Here is a 16684-nt window from a genome sequence, read left to right as displayed (position 1 = left end):
CGACAAATGGGGTTGCTTATAGTCCTGGAAAGTTAAGAGGTTACGCAGAGGAAAATCAAGCTCATTAACATCCGCTTTAACCATATGAGTCACATTATCATTTACAACCTTTCCGCTGAGAGAAAAGGAACTGATGAGCACTGACAGTTTAGGTTCAGGTTTGAGTGTTTGACATCCATAACAGGAAATGCATACAAAATGTATGACAAATAAATCAATAAATAATTTCAAACAATACTCTGCAGTACTTACTTACCTACTTATACATATATATATATATATATATACATATATATATATATATATATATATATATATATATATATATATACATATATATATATATATATACACATATACACACACATTTTTTAAGAGGTGCTATGAGTCACTTTATCACTAACTAGTAGCCATTACTAATTACTTTCATTCTTGAATCTATTTTTTAATGCCAGCTTATTGAACACCACATTCATGAGTTTTTTCATGCATTATTTACTTTAGTTCATGCTGTGACTTATTCAGTTGAAAATCAAATGTTACACTGAGTTATTTATTTGTTATCCAATGCAGTATTTTACTTCTGTTTGATATGTGAAGCAGCTACCAGGATATCAGCAACAAAAAATACTGGTTATTTTTGTTATCTGTTGGCCTATTTTTTCTATAAATGTTTGATATATTTATCAAACATTTATAAATCTGTGAATTGAAAATAAAAGAAAAAGAAAAAAAATACACTGTCCAATTTCCAAACCCTATCATTGAGAAGTCTTTTCAAGCCAAAAGTCTGAAACCAAGACAAAAGCCTTTAAAGTGCAAGATAGAATTGTACACCAACAGCAGATCTGCCATACATCTCTGACCTTATGGTGTATACTATTCGATAGTATAGGCTTGATCCAATCTAACTCCAGGATGCTGACCATTACTGGTATCTTGGTGTTCAGTGGCTTTATGTTTCTTGTGGTGTTTCTTCAGGCACTGCTGAACACTTTTTTTGCAGTTGGAAGTTGACCCACTGACCTGAGGGGAAGAGGCCACTGCCACTGGGGAGAAGGTATGTGCTTCATACATTGTTTAGATGGATCAAATTAAAATCCACATGCATTATCCAAGTTGTCCCACAAGAGAATCTGTTGGCAGATGATCTGTATTGTTAAATTGGTTTTATTATTGTGGCTGAACTGTGTGAACTTTTTTACTGTTTTTATTTTCTTTTTAATCAAATTTGACTTGATCAATAAATTTGACATCAGATGATAATATTTATTTATATATTTTTTTGTTAATCCACTAGCTGTGGATAAAAAAGAAAAAATTAAGACATAAATTCTTTTTTGCCCAGGTTTAATGTCGTCACATTAAAAGTCCTGTCAAGATTACAAGAACTCTTGGGTGTGAAAATAATTTAATAAGCTAGAAATAGCCCAGTTCTTTGGAGTTTGAAAATGCCTCATCAGATTTATGTTACGGTATTTGACACAGAGACAAAGGAAGCCCTGAAATGGAGCATGCTGTGATCTCGCCTGGTCAGTCTAGTTTCTGACCATCTGTCACACAGGGCTCTTGTGATATTGGCACCTCCTGTGTATATTTCCTCCAGCGTTTACTGAAACCGCTTCATGTTGCTCCCTTTGAAAAAATATATTTTGACAACACAGGACTCAACCTGCAAGTATTACTTCTGATCACTGTCAGGAGGAGCCTTCAGATATGATTTCACAGGCCTATCCTTTCTTTATACATATATATAATTTAAGGACTACACATTCTGCACTAGAGGTTCAATGCTGCTGCTGCTATAGCTACTGCTTTATAACACATGTACAGATCTACTTGCACTCTTTAAGCCACAAGCTTATTCTCCTTTCTTAAATATAAATATATATTTAACCCTATATCATGCTCACAGAAAACAAAAATAAATAAATAAACTGAATCTTACAGGTGTGCTGGTTTTATGCATTGAAAGGGCTTGATTTAGTGATTTAAATACTATTAAACTAATTGTTTTTACTCCCTTTTGATTTTTTTAATTCATTTTAAACACAGTGACAAACATTACCCATCATTAACAACCAGTGTTATTAAGACAATCTGTATATACCATAAACAAATAATGTACAGTTCTACTAATGGCTGAAAATATATTTAAAACACAAACAAAAACATTCAGCATATACGTAGACTCACGCTCATAAAGTTACATAAACTCATCATGGGGATGAATGTCATAGAACTTGTAGGTTTGGGGGTGGCAGTAGCTTAGATGGCAGAGAGGTCACCTACCAATCGCAAGGTTGTGGGTTTGATCCCTGGCTGCATCAGTCTGCATGCTAAGATACTACTTGCACTGTTGTTATTATTAGATAGAAAGCATTTAGGTGAAAAAAAGTATTTGGTGGTCAGGTAGAGTAGAAAAGTGCTGTTAAAGAACAAGTCCATATACCATTTTAAGAGTAATTCACAAATTTCCAGTAGTGTTGAGGTTTGGCTTGGAATGGACCATTCCAGCAGCTTAATCTTAGCCTGATTTATTCATTCCAAAATCAGCTTGTATGTGTTTTTGGCATCATTGTCTTGCTAGAACACCCAATTGTGTCCTTATTAGTCGATCCACTGTACCAGTACCACTGGAAGCAAACTAGCTCCAGAGCATGATGTTACAACCACTATGCTTGACAGCTGGTACAGTGTACTTAGGTCTGAAGGTCTCACCTGTGTCTGTGGTCATTGTTGCCAAATATTTCTCTTGTCTAACGAAAAGACATTTGGCTCGTTCATGTGGGCAGCTGCAAATTTTAGCTGAGTTTGAAGGTGATGATTTTGGAGCAGGGGCTTCCTTCTTGCTCAGCACCCTCTCAGTCCAAACAATATGAAACTCGCTTTACTGTGAACACTGGTGTTCCAGGAGTTTTCAGCTGATGGCAGGCTTGAACTTTGGTGGGTTCCTGGGTTGAACATCCTAGCCAATTTCCTACCATCTTTCCTACCAGTTTAGGTCTTCTTCCAGACCATGACAAATTGGTAACACATCCTAATAATTTGTTTGAACTGACGATCTGTCGTTGTTTAGAAATAGCTATAAGAGACCTTCCCAACTTGTGTAAATCTACAATTGCCCTTCTTAGATCTTCACTAAGTTCCTTGGAGTGTCCTATTGTTTTCAGTATTGGCCAGTCCAATCAATGCTCCCAAACAAATCCTTTTGAATGCTGGCAAAGAGAAACTACCAGCTGTAGACAATCATGGTCATTAACTACAAGTTAATAGGCCTTAGACTTGTCAAGTTAAAAGACGCTCTGGAACCTTCAGCACCACTTGTTAAACGATTTAACTTGGTGTAGGTATATATCAGAGACTGTATGTATACTTTTTAATTAAAAGCTTTTTATTTAGAGAAAATAAATTCAAATTATTTATTCCAGTTCTTGTTTTTAAAACCAATAAAGATGTATGCTCTGCTATTATTCCAACCTGGAAAAAGAACTGTTCAAAAAATACCCAAATTACCATGACATGCCCATGATGAGTCTATGTAAACTTACCTGACCACAATGGTATATATACTTTAAATGCCTGGATTCTGTCAGGTTGTTATTTCCCTAAAATGACTGCAGAGTCTCTGCAAAGAGTGAAACTAATTCTATAATATACAGCATTTCAAATATAAACTCATAAAAGAGAAAACTGCATCACCTTCCCCACAGGCTGCTGCATCCGTTCCACCCAATATGTGTTCTTATGCCAGCTACAACTTGACAAATAGTTAGGTGAGAAGAGGGTGAAGTCTGTGTTACAGGCAATGCTTTGATAGTACCACATCAATCACTGAAGTAGCAGTCATGCCGACAACCTTCCACAGTGCTTAACTGTGCATTAACTGAACAACAAAGCCTATGGACGGATCCAGCTGCACGATATGATAGGGGTTAAAAATGAGAACTCTTGTTGCCTACAGAAGAAAAGCTGAGACAGTTATTAGACACACTTCACACTGAATACGGGTCCTTCTTTTTAAGTTCAGAAAGAAAAAACAGGTGTCCAAATATTTTCATTCCTGTGTGGAAGAGAGAGCCCAGAGGAATAATACAATTCTGATAAAAATCAAAGTAACTGCCTAAGTAAGCTCTTGACTGTATTTCACATTGTTAAACATATCTACTGTAAGGATCTTAAAGGAATCATTTTCCCAAGCTTAAAAAAAAAGATCTATGAAATTTTACCTTTTAAAAAGTCATTTGACAAATGAGAAAATTATGTCTGTTGAATTAAACACTGAATTATATCACTCTAGGGTAACTTGAAGTTACACCGCAATTAACAGAAAGCACTCTTACTAAGAGACTCACAGGTAACAGGATTACTTTTACATCAATACAGGTTGAATCTCCACTTGGAGTCAGTGTGAATCTGTCATCCAGTCTTGCTTCTCTTCAGTTTGAATGCAGCAGAAATACTAGAGTTTCTCTCCTATAGTATTTCTGTGGAGCTGGTTTTCTGTATTTATGTCTGTATTTGTAACAGACACAGAAGAATGTACTCATGAACACATTCGTATGCATACAATACACAGTCCTAACAATAGGGCCACTAATCTAGTGGATGATTCTGCATTAAATTTGTGCTGTAGGCATGTAACTGCAAAACCTTCTGAAACTCTACACACAATTTGACGCACCTCCATATTACTGTAACTACATATTAATGCAACTCGACTCATCCACACAGGTGCAGGCTAATAAGATTTAACATAAAAGTTGAAAATAAAACCTAACCTGACATCTCACTGGTAAAATAACCAAAATGTTACCTTTGTAACTTAAATTTCTCAACCAAGAGAAACCACATAAATGACCAGATTTAACTTGATCACATTATGGATGAAGCGCAAAGGCTATAAGGACAGAAGGGGATTTTACCGATCATAAAAACACACCAAAAACTGAAACTGATATATTCCAACAACGTAACAAAACCCCTTATCAAAGCTGAGAATTAGGCCTGGAGCGCAACATCACCCATTGCACACAGGCCTACTGACTACCACTAGCCTGAAGGGGTCTTGTGATGGAGTTTCTGTCAGAACCAGAGTACAAAGCACCTCCAAAGAATAAAACATAGGGAGCTATTTGCCTTTAGTTTCTGGTTGTAGATTTTGGATCCAGCACATATCCACTTACAAGGCTGTATTCAGATTAAAACAAAACAGCTTCTGTTTGACCAGACTTCAGGCGCACTCCAGCTCGCCAAAGTAAAGTGACTGAAAATATGTCTTGACACGGGTTAAATACTTAACTTGTGCAAATGTTAAGCCCATAAAGGTTTAACTACATTTTAATGTTCCTAATAGCCGAGACATATTATGTAACATACACTGCCATAAATAAGAACATTTACAAGCTGAAATGTGGTCCAGCATGGAATAAATACTCAAAAGTCTCTCGTATCTCCCTTTTAGTCTTTTCATTACCTGTTTCACAACTGGTAAAATTAAAATGATTAAAATAAGTTATCAAGAAAGTATAAGGTTAATATAACGTTTTGTCTTTTTCAGATTATGCTCTATTAACCTTAGAGATGGCAGATCAGCGGTTTCTCAAATACCCAGCTCGGTCTGTCTGTTACCAACAACCATGCCTTGTTCAGTGTCACTGAAAACACATTTTTCCTCATTTTATGCTCAGTTTGAGCTTTACCAAGTTGTCTGGACTGTACTGTACATGCCTAAAAGCACTGAGGTGCTGCCATGTGATTAGTTGATTAGACATTTGCGTTAACCAGCAGTTGAATAGGTATTACTACCTAAATGACCAGTAAGTGTAGAGACATGAGACATAATAAATGGTATGACCTCCCCTTAATGTGATGCAAGCAGTCACCCATAAGCACATGGACTGCACAAGTGTCCAGATGTGTCATTGAGGAACTGATGACTCTAAACCTTCAGGTCATATGTTTTAAAATGCGTCAGTAAGGTATTGAGTAACATCTTAATTAAACAAGGCCTTATGAGAAGCTACTTAAACACAAGTACCTTGTGACCACATGAGTCAGGCACTGATCACAGGTTGAAAACAAAGCAATGCTGCAACCAAACCTCTCTTTTATTCTGAGGGATATTAAACAATGCTTGTTAGCTTGAAATATGTGAGGCTCAGTATATTTCGTTTACTTTCTTTTCACCCATTTGCTTGTGTTTTTATTCGTCACTAGCATGCAGTGCCTTCTGTAATAGTTTAAGAAAGCATACATCAGAATACTATTTATTATTAGTGTTATTTTCTTAATACTAGTTCTCTATTACTATTTTTAAAACACTGAATCTTCACACTGATTTTCAACACTGATAGAGTTATTAGTCATTATTTATTCACTTCAGGCCATGGACAGATTAACAAACAGGCTAGGCTTGTGTGATCTAGACTGGTGTCAGACAGACTGGTGTGATCTAGGTCGCATTATGTGAATTACCCATACCATTATTCTATACCATCTTAGGAAATAAATGTGCAAAATCCATAACTTGTGGCCACCCTTGGAGCACAGATTAGTGAGTGCATGCAAGAGATAGCATCAGATTTTGCATCCGTGTTAAGACACACACACACAGACACACACACGCCTATATCAAAGAGCCTTTCTTGGTGCTTTGCATAGCAAACAGGTGCTAGATTTAATCAGAAGGCTAGAGACAAAAGCTCAGTGTCTTTAACTTGCCTTGTCATACTGAAGTCAAGTTAAAGCCTGAAAGGATAAACCTAGTCAAATGTTAAAAGCAAAGGGAATTAAAAGACAGATAGGACTGCCAAATGTAGACGAATAAATCAAATTAATTGTCTACACATCTGCCAAGAAACTCAGGTACTGTAATAAAGTGATTTAGCGAGCATCACCCAAACAGGAGTAAAAATATTTAGAAACAATTTTCTGCTTTAGATTAATGTGCGTTTAGAGTATTAGTAAGTATTCAAAGCAGAAGGAGAGTCTGTGTGAGATTTAATCAAAATTAAACTACAGGGTCTGCCCGGGTTTATAGTAATGTCTGTGTCATGGAGTGCAACTCTGTGTCTCAGTCTTGTGATTTTTTTTCTAATAGTCTTAATAGAAAACAAATGGAAGTACTGGACTAATTTTCTTTCTATTTTTTTTCTTGAGGTTTTTTTGGCAGTAAGATTAAATATCACAAGCCTCATCTTTCAAAAACTCTGAGAACTTATCTTCCCACCGCTGTCTCATGAATTACGAGGTCTTAAATGAACACCTTATTGTCTGCCAAAGTTATAACAGTCTCCTTATTGCAGAAAAGACAGCCCTGTATTTGTGAGTCTTTCTGTAATCTCCTAACAATACTCAAGCGAGAAAGATTTAGTTGGAAAAATGCCATGACACTTAAAATACTGAATACAGCTGACATCAAACACAATAAAGAATCTCACCCTATCGATCAAATCTGATCAAGCCACAGATGCACAAACAGAGTTTTAAAGTTTCAATATAGTGTAGGTTTTTTTAATCACACACACAACTAAACCGTCTGGATTCAGCCAGAAGGGTTGAAGAAGAAAAGTCTTTATGACTTTGCATTATTTAAGCTTCTAGCTACTGTTGGTGAACATGAATGAGGCCTCCATTCGCCAGTGCCCCTAAATATAAAAGTAAGCAAAGAGCCAGCTTCCAATCAATCAATCATTTCAGCTCCATTTATAACACAATTTTCTGTAGAAAACAGACAAACTCACTTGCTTTTTTCAGTTTAGCCTATCTGCCTTTGTGTGTACCTGGAATAAAGTCCCAGACTTTGTCATCATGACTACTGTATTAAGCTTTAAGGCACTGATGATGCTGAGGACAAAAAAAGTGAATCAACAAAAAGACAGGTCTGCACCTGTTCACCTGGTGATGCAGGTTATGACATCATGAGGAGTAATTCAATCCTCAGACATTACCATTGTGAGTAGTATCAACCCAAAGGGGCATTGCTCAAACAAGCAAGATCAAATTATATTGTCCTTTTTCAACAACAAGAAAGAAAGAAATACGTTATGTTTTTCATTTTTTCCTTCTTAGCAACATTTTCAAGCAGCAGCAGAAAATCTTGGCTGTTTCCACTGTGTCCAGTAGTTTGCTGTCAAGGTTATTGTCACACTTTCATGCAGAGCTGCATCTTGAGTGTAGCCAGACCAATGAATTTTCTACTTCTGCCCTCCCTCATCTGTTCAGTGTCAGTCTCAGCAGCATCTCATGTATACCAAAGCCTCCCTAAACACATCCATCACGAAAGCACACAAAATTTATCTGTGACTCCCTGCATTTGTAGAAGCAGCTAAAGAAAATCTGAATTCTTCACCCTCGGCATCTGGATAAAATGATGATGAGGTTTCACTTTGTCAGTGTAAGACGTGCTAAATATTTTATCCCCAGCGGGACAAGATTATGGATAAAACTATCAGAGATGAAACAATATTAACATTTGCAAAAATGTTCACAAAGGTCATATTCACTGCAGATGGCTCACACCTTATTGTTTCGCATTGTACAAAGCTCACTTCTAATATGATCACCTCTGCAAGATATGGTTTTACCATCTTATGCTGCACCCACATCCCACAGCAGACTGCAGTGAATGATGTCATATGATGATGGATTGGGTTCCCCCTAGTGGCATCCTCAACACATCTATGACAACATCCTTGATTTTTACCAGCTGCGATAGTGTAGCTGGTATTGTTTTTACCATGTGAGTCTGTCTGTGTGTCCTACTGTAGCACAAACAACCACAAAGGCAGTTTTCTTATACTTTGGCAGCTTTCTGTCTGCCTGCTTAATTTTGTCAAGATAATACCATTACACCTGCACTAGAACAAGTCACTAGGCTGTTTGAGATCAAAATGAAGGTCACATTTAAAGATGGGTGTGGTCCAACTGGCAGTGTTAACCACTCAGTAAGCCTGACATGAGTCAGAACATCAGGATGACAGGCATAGCGGCTGGTGTGATTCCACTGCAACATGATGTAAAGTACATTCTGGAAGGGATCTGATCAGGCAGTGATCTGCACTGTAGCTCACAAATGATAATGATGAAAGAGTGTGGTCATGTATGAGCCCTGTCATATATTTCTATGTGCCACTGTGATATTTTTAATCCTAAAAACATTTTCTAGCTATTTATAGGAATTGGCCCTTGATGTGACAAGGTTAATGGAAGTTGTGTGAAGTCATTAACGACACCAGCAATGTATATGTTCTGTTTTGTTTGCTTGTTTCTGTTTTCTTTGCAGTAAACCATGACTAACAGACCTAGAGTAAGATTTACTGCTGCAGCGGCCTTGAGGCAGATACTTAATGCTCAACGTGACAATGAAAACAGCTCAATTAACCAAGATGAGCTAGGTTACTCATTTTCCATTAACGTTCAAAGTTTCAAGCCTCTCAACATTTCTTTGTATGAAAGTCATGTCCTTAACAAATAGGACAAAAATCCAGCAAAGACCTTAAACAGGACCTGAGAGATGCACCTGGCCCTTCAGTTGATTCATCTACTGCTCACTGATCAGAAATGGTCTCAGTGGAAGGATAGCTGTAAGGATGGCATTCGTAATTAAATGAACTGAAAATTAGTAGCAAAAGATCTCATGGAATGATTAATCCAAATTTGACTTTTATGGCTCAAATTGTCATCGGTATGCATGACAGGAGATCAAGAGACAGTGTACAGAGTACAACAGTGAGTGTCTGTAGCTACCTGTAAAACATGGAGGAGTAAAAATTGATGTTTATTGATTCTGTGTTTATTGATTATAAACACAGAAAAGTACCATCAGATTTTGACCATGTAGTAACATCTGGAAAGTGTCTGACTGGCTTCATTTTTCAGCATGACAATGATCCCACAAACAGTGCCGATGCAGTTGAAGTACACCAGGATAGATAAACACACAATGAAACATTATCAGTCATTGATAAGCCCCCTCAGAACACAGACATCAACATTACTGGAGCAGTGTGGGATCATCAGGAAATGAACAAAAGGCAGCAGACATCCAAAGAAGAGCTTTCAATGTCCCTCAAGAAGCCTGGAGAACTATTCCTTAAAAAATTACAAGAATGCTTGCCTAAGAGAGTTAAGGCTGTGATAAAAAATAAACGTGGTCATACCAAATATTGACTTTCAAGATTGTTAGAATGTACAAACTCTATTTTTGCCATATATAGCGTATCTCTATGTATGTTTACCCATATTTCAATAATAGCTGCATCTATTTGCTGCAAATTATGAAGAAATGACGGATGCTTAAGACTTCTGGATAGTACTGCAGATAAATGAAACAGTACAGATATGGGAAAATAAGTATAAAATAAGTTGCTAATGAAGTTAAACAGTAGGGTTAGGGTTAGACCTGTAATAATAAATATGAATGGTCTTAACTTTTTAGGATCAATCACATATACTTTCCTGCAACAATTTTGTGTCACTCTAACTGAAAAAGTTTTAGATGTTTAGACTTATAGGTCATTGATTAGACCATAAAGTTCATGTTTTAATGGACTGTATTTCTAAACATTTAGGCAGAATGGTGAATCAATAAAGTGTGTTTTTGGATTACCAGAAATTTATTGTCAATTTAAAAATAATTCGTATATTGAGTATAATGAACATATGTCCCTTAGTAAATTTCTCTACATTAAATAAATTCTCAGTTGCTGAGTTATTAAAGGGACTATGAAGCCATTAAAGTTAATTACCTACAAGATCTGATGTATTAGTTTGTAGTAATAAGACCAACTGACTGCACCACTTACCATCATTTAATTAGCCTATTAAGATAAAAGTGGAAGGGCATGCTGCTGAACTAACTATTACACACACAGGTCTGTGTGTGTGTCTATATATATATATATATATATATATATATATATATATATATATATATGTGTGTGTGTGTGTGTGTGTGTGTGTAAGTCATAAAAGCCTTCAACTCTGTGTTTCAGATAAGAGCAGTACTTCTATATTTCTTTCAATGTTAAAACTATTAGGGTACTAATCCATTGATTAACTGACAGGAAGTTAACAGGCATCTTTATTAAAATAGGCCCTAATACATATTCCTCAGTATAACATGTGAACTGAACAAATTTAAGTTTTGGACACAATTTTTTTTTGCAGGCAATAAGAGAAACTGTTTGCAGCCTTAGCTGAAGTCTGACACACCTACTTGGTTAGTTTTAGTAGCACCACATCAACAGATATGCACAAAGCACTTGGTCATCTCTACAAAGACCCTTGAAGCTTTTGGACACACAGTGTCCTTGGCACTGTACTAACTGATTACAAGAAGCGTGTGCGATCTCCCACCTCTGTATGCACTGCATGCTTGAGTTACATGCCCTATGCTGACCTCCTCAGTGGTGAGTGAAAAGAGGTCTCAGGTATACAGGGAGTGCAGAATTATTAGGCAAATGAGTATTTTGTCCACATCATCCTCTTCATGCATGTTGTCTTACTCCAAGCTGTATAGGCTCGAAAGCCTACTACCAATTAAGCATATTAGGTGATGTGCATCTCTGTAATGAGAAGGGGTGTGGTCTAATGACATCAACACCCTATATCAGGTGTGCATAATTATTAGGCAACTTCCTTTCCTTTGGCAAAATGGGTCAAAAGAAGGACTTGACAGGCTCAGAAAAGTCAAAAATAGTGAGATATCTTGCAGAGGGATGCAGCAGTCTTAAAATTGCAAAGCTTCTGAAGCGTGATCATCGAACAATCAAGCGTTTCATTCAAAATAGTCAACAGGGTCGCAAGAAGCGTGTGGAAAAACCAAGGCGCAAAATAACTGCCCATGAACTGAGAAAAGTCAAGCGTGCAGCTGTCAAGATGCCACTTGCCACCAGTTTGGCCATATTTCAGAGCTGCAACATCACTGGAGTGCCCAAAAGCACAATGTGTGCAATACTCAGAGACATGGCCAAGGTAAGAAAGGCTGAAAGACGACCACCACTGAACAAGACACACAAGCTGAAACGTCAAGACTGGGCCAAGAAATATCTCAAGACTGATTTTTCTAAGGTTTTATGGACTGATGAAATGAGAGTGAGTCTTGATTGGCCAGATGGATGGGCCCGTGGCTGGATTGGTAAAGGGCAGAGAGCTCCAGTCCGACTCAGACGCCAGCAAGGTGGAGGTGGAGTACTGGTTTGGGCTGGTATCGTCAAAGATGAGCTTGTGGGGCCTTTTCGGGTTGAGGATGGAGTCAAGCTCAACTCCCAGTCCTACTGCCAGTTTCTGGAAGACACCTTCTTCAAGCAGTGGTACAGGAAGAAGTCTGCATCCTTCAAGAAAAACATGATTTTCATGCAGGACAATGCTCCATCACACGCGTCCAAGTACTCCACAGCGTGGCTGGCAAGAAAGGGTATAAAAGAAGAAAAACTAATGACATGGCCTCCTTGTTCACCTGATCTGAACCCCATTGAGAACCTGTGGTCCATCATCAAATGTGAGATTTACAAGGAGGGAAAACAGTACACCTCTCTGAACAGTGTCTGGGAGGCTGTGGTTGCAGCTGCACGCAATGTTGATGGTGAACAGATCAAAACACTGACAGAATCCATGGATGGCAGGCTTTTCAGTGTCCTTGCAAAGAAAGGTGGCTATATTGGTCGTTGATTTGTTTTTGTTTTGTTTTTGAATGTCAGAAATGTATATTTGTGAATGTGGAGATGTTATATTGGTTTCACTGGTAAAAATAAATAATTGAAATGGGTATATATTTGTTTTTTGTTAAGTTGCCTAATAATTATGCACAGTAATAGTCACCTGCACACACAGATATCCCCCTAAAATAGCTAAAACTAAAAACTACTTCCAAAAACATTCAGCTTTGATATTAATGAGTTTTTTGGGTTCATTGAGAACATGGTTGTTGTTCAATAATAAAATTATTCCTCAAAAATACAACTTGCCTAATAATTCTGCACTCCCTGTATGTAAAGGAAGCAGCGTATGGCAGGTTTTTGCGCCTTCACGCTGAAATCAATGCTAATTTAACAGACAGCACAACTGCATGAAAGGCATTAATTGAGACGAAAACACTGCATTCTTGTACTGAAAAGGGCTTTTTCAGTAAAGGCTTCAGACAAGTTAGAGTACTCAAATCTTGAATGTACCCATATTCAGGTAATAAGTTATTTCAGTGCTTAATGAAAGAAAAGCTGCGGTATGTGAGCAGAAAAGGAAGGCCAGCTCACTGAGAAAATACTAATTAAATATCATTCAGTTTATCAAAAGTGACAAATAAACTTTTCTAGCAAAATTATATCAGAGAAAAGAGCTACAAGTGAAGAATAACCTCCCTGCCACGCAGTTTTTTGCACTATTCATGTCCTTGCACGGCTCATTCAACTAAAGGTTGCCCATTATTAAATCGACATTTAAATTTAGCTAAAATCATCACATGTAGCTGTTAAAATCAGCAGACTGTGTGGCTGTCTTCAGCCTGCAGTGAAGGGTTGAAAAGACCCATCTGATTGTTCTGGTAGTCTTGTTTGAGCAGACATGTCTGATGACATTTTGAACATTGCACTTAAAGCAATTGAAAACAGGAAGAGAGCAATACCACCCCCCATAAATGTCATTTTTTCTATTTATCTATAGCCATTCTGTAGCATTTTGGACATGAGAATGAAAAAAAAAACCTATACAAGAATCACTTTAGGAACAAGACTACAGACTCAACTCAATCCAGTGCACTGCAATTGCTGCAAGTTAATACCAGTCTCAGGGTACTTTCAGTCAAACCACATCACGTTTACTTTAATGGTTTTCAGCCCACACTCACAAACACAGCAAAGAAAAATCAATTTTTAAATTTAGTGCTATAATTACACAAATGTTTATGATAATGTAATCATGTGAAAATACAGCATTTGAGAAAGTCTTCCTTAGAATTGTGCAGCAACAGCTACACACTTACTTTTAAGTGCTGTACTGCAGGCTACAGATTACTTAAGACGCAATAAAACGCACAGTGTTATCAGGAAACAGTCTGATTGTCACTGAATGTTGTAGCCATAACTACAAGCCCCAAATGTCAGTAGGTATTACAGTAAGTTTATCTGCCCTAATTTCAAGAGAATGTAAAAAAAAAAAAAAAGCTACAAACAAAAGGTGAATAAAGGAAAAGCAACAGGGGGGGAAACATTCACATGAGCATCAAGGGGGATGCTCTATTTTCCCCAGAGGGAATGAGCAGGCTGGATTTTATGTGGACACATTACCCCCAAGATAATGTCGTATCTTTGGAGTGAGATTTTACATCAGTGGCGTATGGATGTAATATCAGATGTTAATACACTTTTGGCTATATGTTTTGTTTTGTTTTTTTTTCCTCTATGCTGACATCTCGTATTACCAAAAAAATGCAATACACATTTTAAAATAATGTGTTTGTCCAACATAGCAATATTAAAAACAGTGTTGAGCCACTGGTGGTTTACTGGTCAGTATCTACATTTATTTACTGGCAATGATGTCAAATCCATTCTATTGTCTATTATTAGTAGGAGTATTAGTAGAATTGTTGTTGTTCTTAAGGGGCATAATGAGTGACATTCTGTCAACCAGATTCTCAAAGTCTAAAAAAAAAAGATTGAGAAATTCTCATTCTATATGGTTTGCATAAAAATCATAGAGAGAAACTATGCTGCAAACATGGTTCTAATTCATGTAAGTATTAAACAGGAGAGTGTCACTTTTTCAGTGACTGATGAATGTATTAGTATTTGTCAAAACACTTGCTTTTTTTGAATTAACAGCCTAATTTTAATTTTGGTGCAACCCCAATTAGCTGCGCTCAAGGCGACAATGTTACACAGTTAAATGTTGCAAATTAGGCTAACAGTTAGCTATATATTTAAAAACACAGATTTTAACAAATACTTACATTTTTAAAGAATGCTGACACTTACCGAAGAACTTTGTGTTTAGCGCCATCTAAAAAAAAACCCTGTCCAATTAGAAAGAAGCTTTTCCCTCAAATATTTGTTGTTGTTTTTTTCATCTTTCTCACTAGCAAAGATGGCAGCCGGAAGTGGCCACTCTCAACCTTCAACAAAACATCAACTAACTTAAGTTTCAGTTTTCTTTTATGTTTCTACATGATCCTCGATCAATGCCAGATTATTGTTACTGAATTTATCCTGTCACGTTTATTGACTGCGAATTAATTCATTTATCTTCTCTTTATTTGTTGGTTTTCTGATTAACATCTTTGCATATATGCTGCATATATATTCTTGTTCAGTTTGGCTTGGACAAAATATGATGTTGACATCTGGAAATCTAGAGGAGCATTTCAAATGTGCTTCATCCACAAATAAACAGAGAGTTGTTTATGTTTTTAGCAGTGCTGCAGTCGCATATCTTACAGCAAACACTTAGTCAGTGGCACCTTTGTTTTGAACGGGGCACCAGTGCCACCTACTGGAATATTTTTGAAAACACGGGTTCACAAAGACATTAAAAGCTATGTCCAGTCATCTTGTCTGCTGCCTTCAGTAGCTTCAGTAAGCAGCACTGAAGAACAATGCTTCTTCCACCATTTTTGTTGATGCTATAACTCAATAGTATTGAAATGAAATGTTAACTGCATAGTTCATATGTAAACCAGGTCCTAGTGTGAAGCTGCTGTACAATAACAAACCTACATGACAATTTTATGAATTGTTTTCACAATTAAACATTATTCCACTCATTATAAATGAGAATTGTGTTAGGTAAATTATGAAAGCATTTAAATATTTATTTGTATTGTTACAACTCTAACCAGTAGGAAAATGTAGCTCTAATTACTGCACACAGAACATACTGAAATAAAGCTTTGGGACAAATATTGTGGAAATTTTTTGAATGGCATGCGTGGATATTTTTTTCATTTCCAAAGTCATTCTGCTTTGATGAAAAACCCGAGAACAAGACCTGAGAAGGTAATACAGTAATTTTAAAAAAGGGGGGACCGAATGAACAGAGAGGTGTATTGAATTTCAAGGAGCTATTCTGAAACTAAGATGTGCACGATTTAAGATCCACAGGATAAGCAACCTCATTCTTCTAATGTCAAATCATATAGTAGTTATTTTAGCTTCTAAAAATTTCTCTCAGACCAAACATAACCACAGAGCACAACAACCACACAACAAATAATCATTCAGTGTGTTTGTGTGTGTGTGTGTTTTATCTTGTGGAAGAAGCATGTCTCCAGCCCTTCAAAGAGCTAATCTACCAGCTCTCTTCATCTTTACTTTACAAGGTATGACAACATCTACCTGGAAAATGGCTAAAGATGCACATTATGGAAACAGGAATAATGCGCACTGTACTAATATGTTGCCTTCAGAATCAAAAGCTTCTTCTTTTTCATTCTGCCCTCCATTTTTTTTTATCACCAGTGAAATGAAATATTCTGAAATATAACACTGATTAATTTATTCATGACAAAATGTTGCTAATAAAAACAGCAAAGTAGTATTAAGTGATTCTTTTATTAACTAAATTCATTTGGCATTATGGCTCATGTGGTAAGAGGGCAAATGTTTCAGCTGTGCTATTTGACGAAGCAAAACTATGTAGAGTACTTCCCTTCACTGACAACACATACATTATTTATACAACTAAAACA

General features: G+C 36.7%; 1 protein-coding gene across 1 annotated transcript in view; it reads right to left on the bottom strand.

Annotated features, from left to right (window-relative positions):
• Nucleotides 1-15075, bottom strand: part of sema4ba (sema domain, immunoglobulin domain (Ig), transmembrane domain (TM) and short cytoplasmic domain, (semaphorin) 4Ba) — an 87260-nt gene extending 72185 nt beyond the window's left edge. The window contains exon 1 of the mRNA XM_005470758.4: nt 14976-15075. The gene's annotated coding sequence lies outside the window, so the exon portion shown is untranslated. The remainder of the gene's footprint in view (nt 1-14975) is intronic.
• Between the last annotated feature and the right edge of the window lie 1609 nt (nt 15076-16684).

The sequence above is a fragment of the Oreochromis niloticus genome, linkage group LG7 (assembly GCF_001858045.2).
Source record: "Oreochromis niloticus isolate F11D_XX linkage group LG7, O_niloticus_UMD_NMBU, whole genome shotgun sequence".
Lineage (NCBI taxonomy): Eukaryota > Metazoa > Chordata > Actinopteri > Cichliformes > Cichlidae > Oreochromis > Oreochromis niloticus.
The sequence above is the reverse complement of the archived record's forward strand: the minus strand, read 5'-3'. Positions and strand labels throughout refer to the sequence as shown.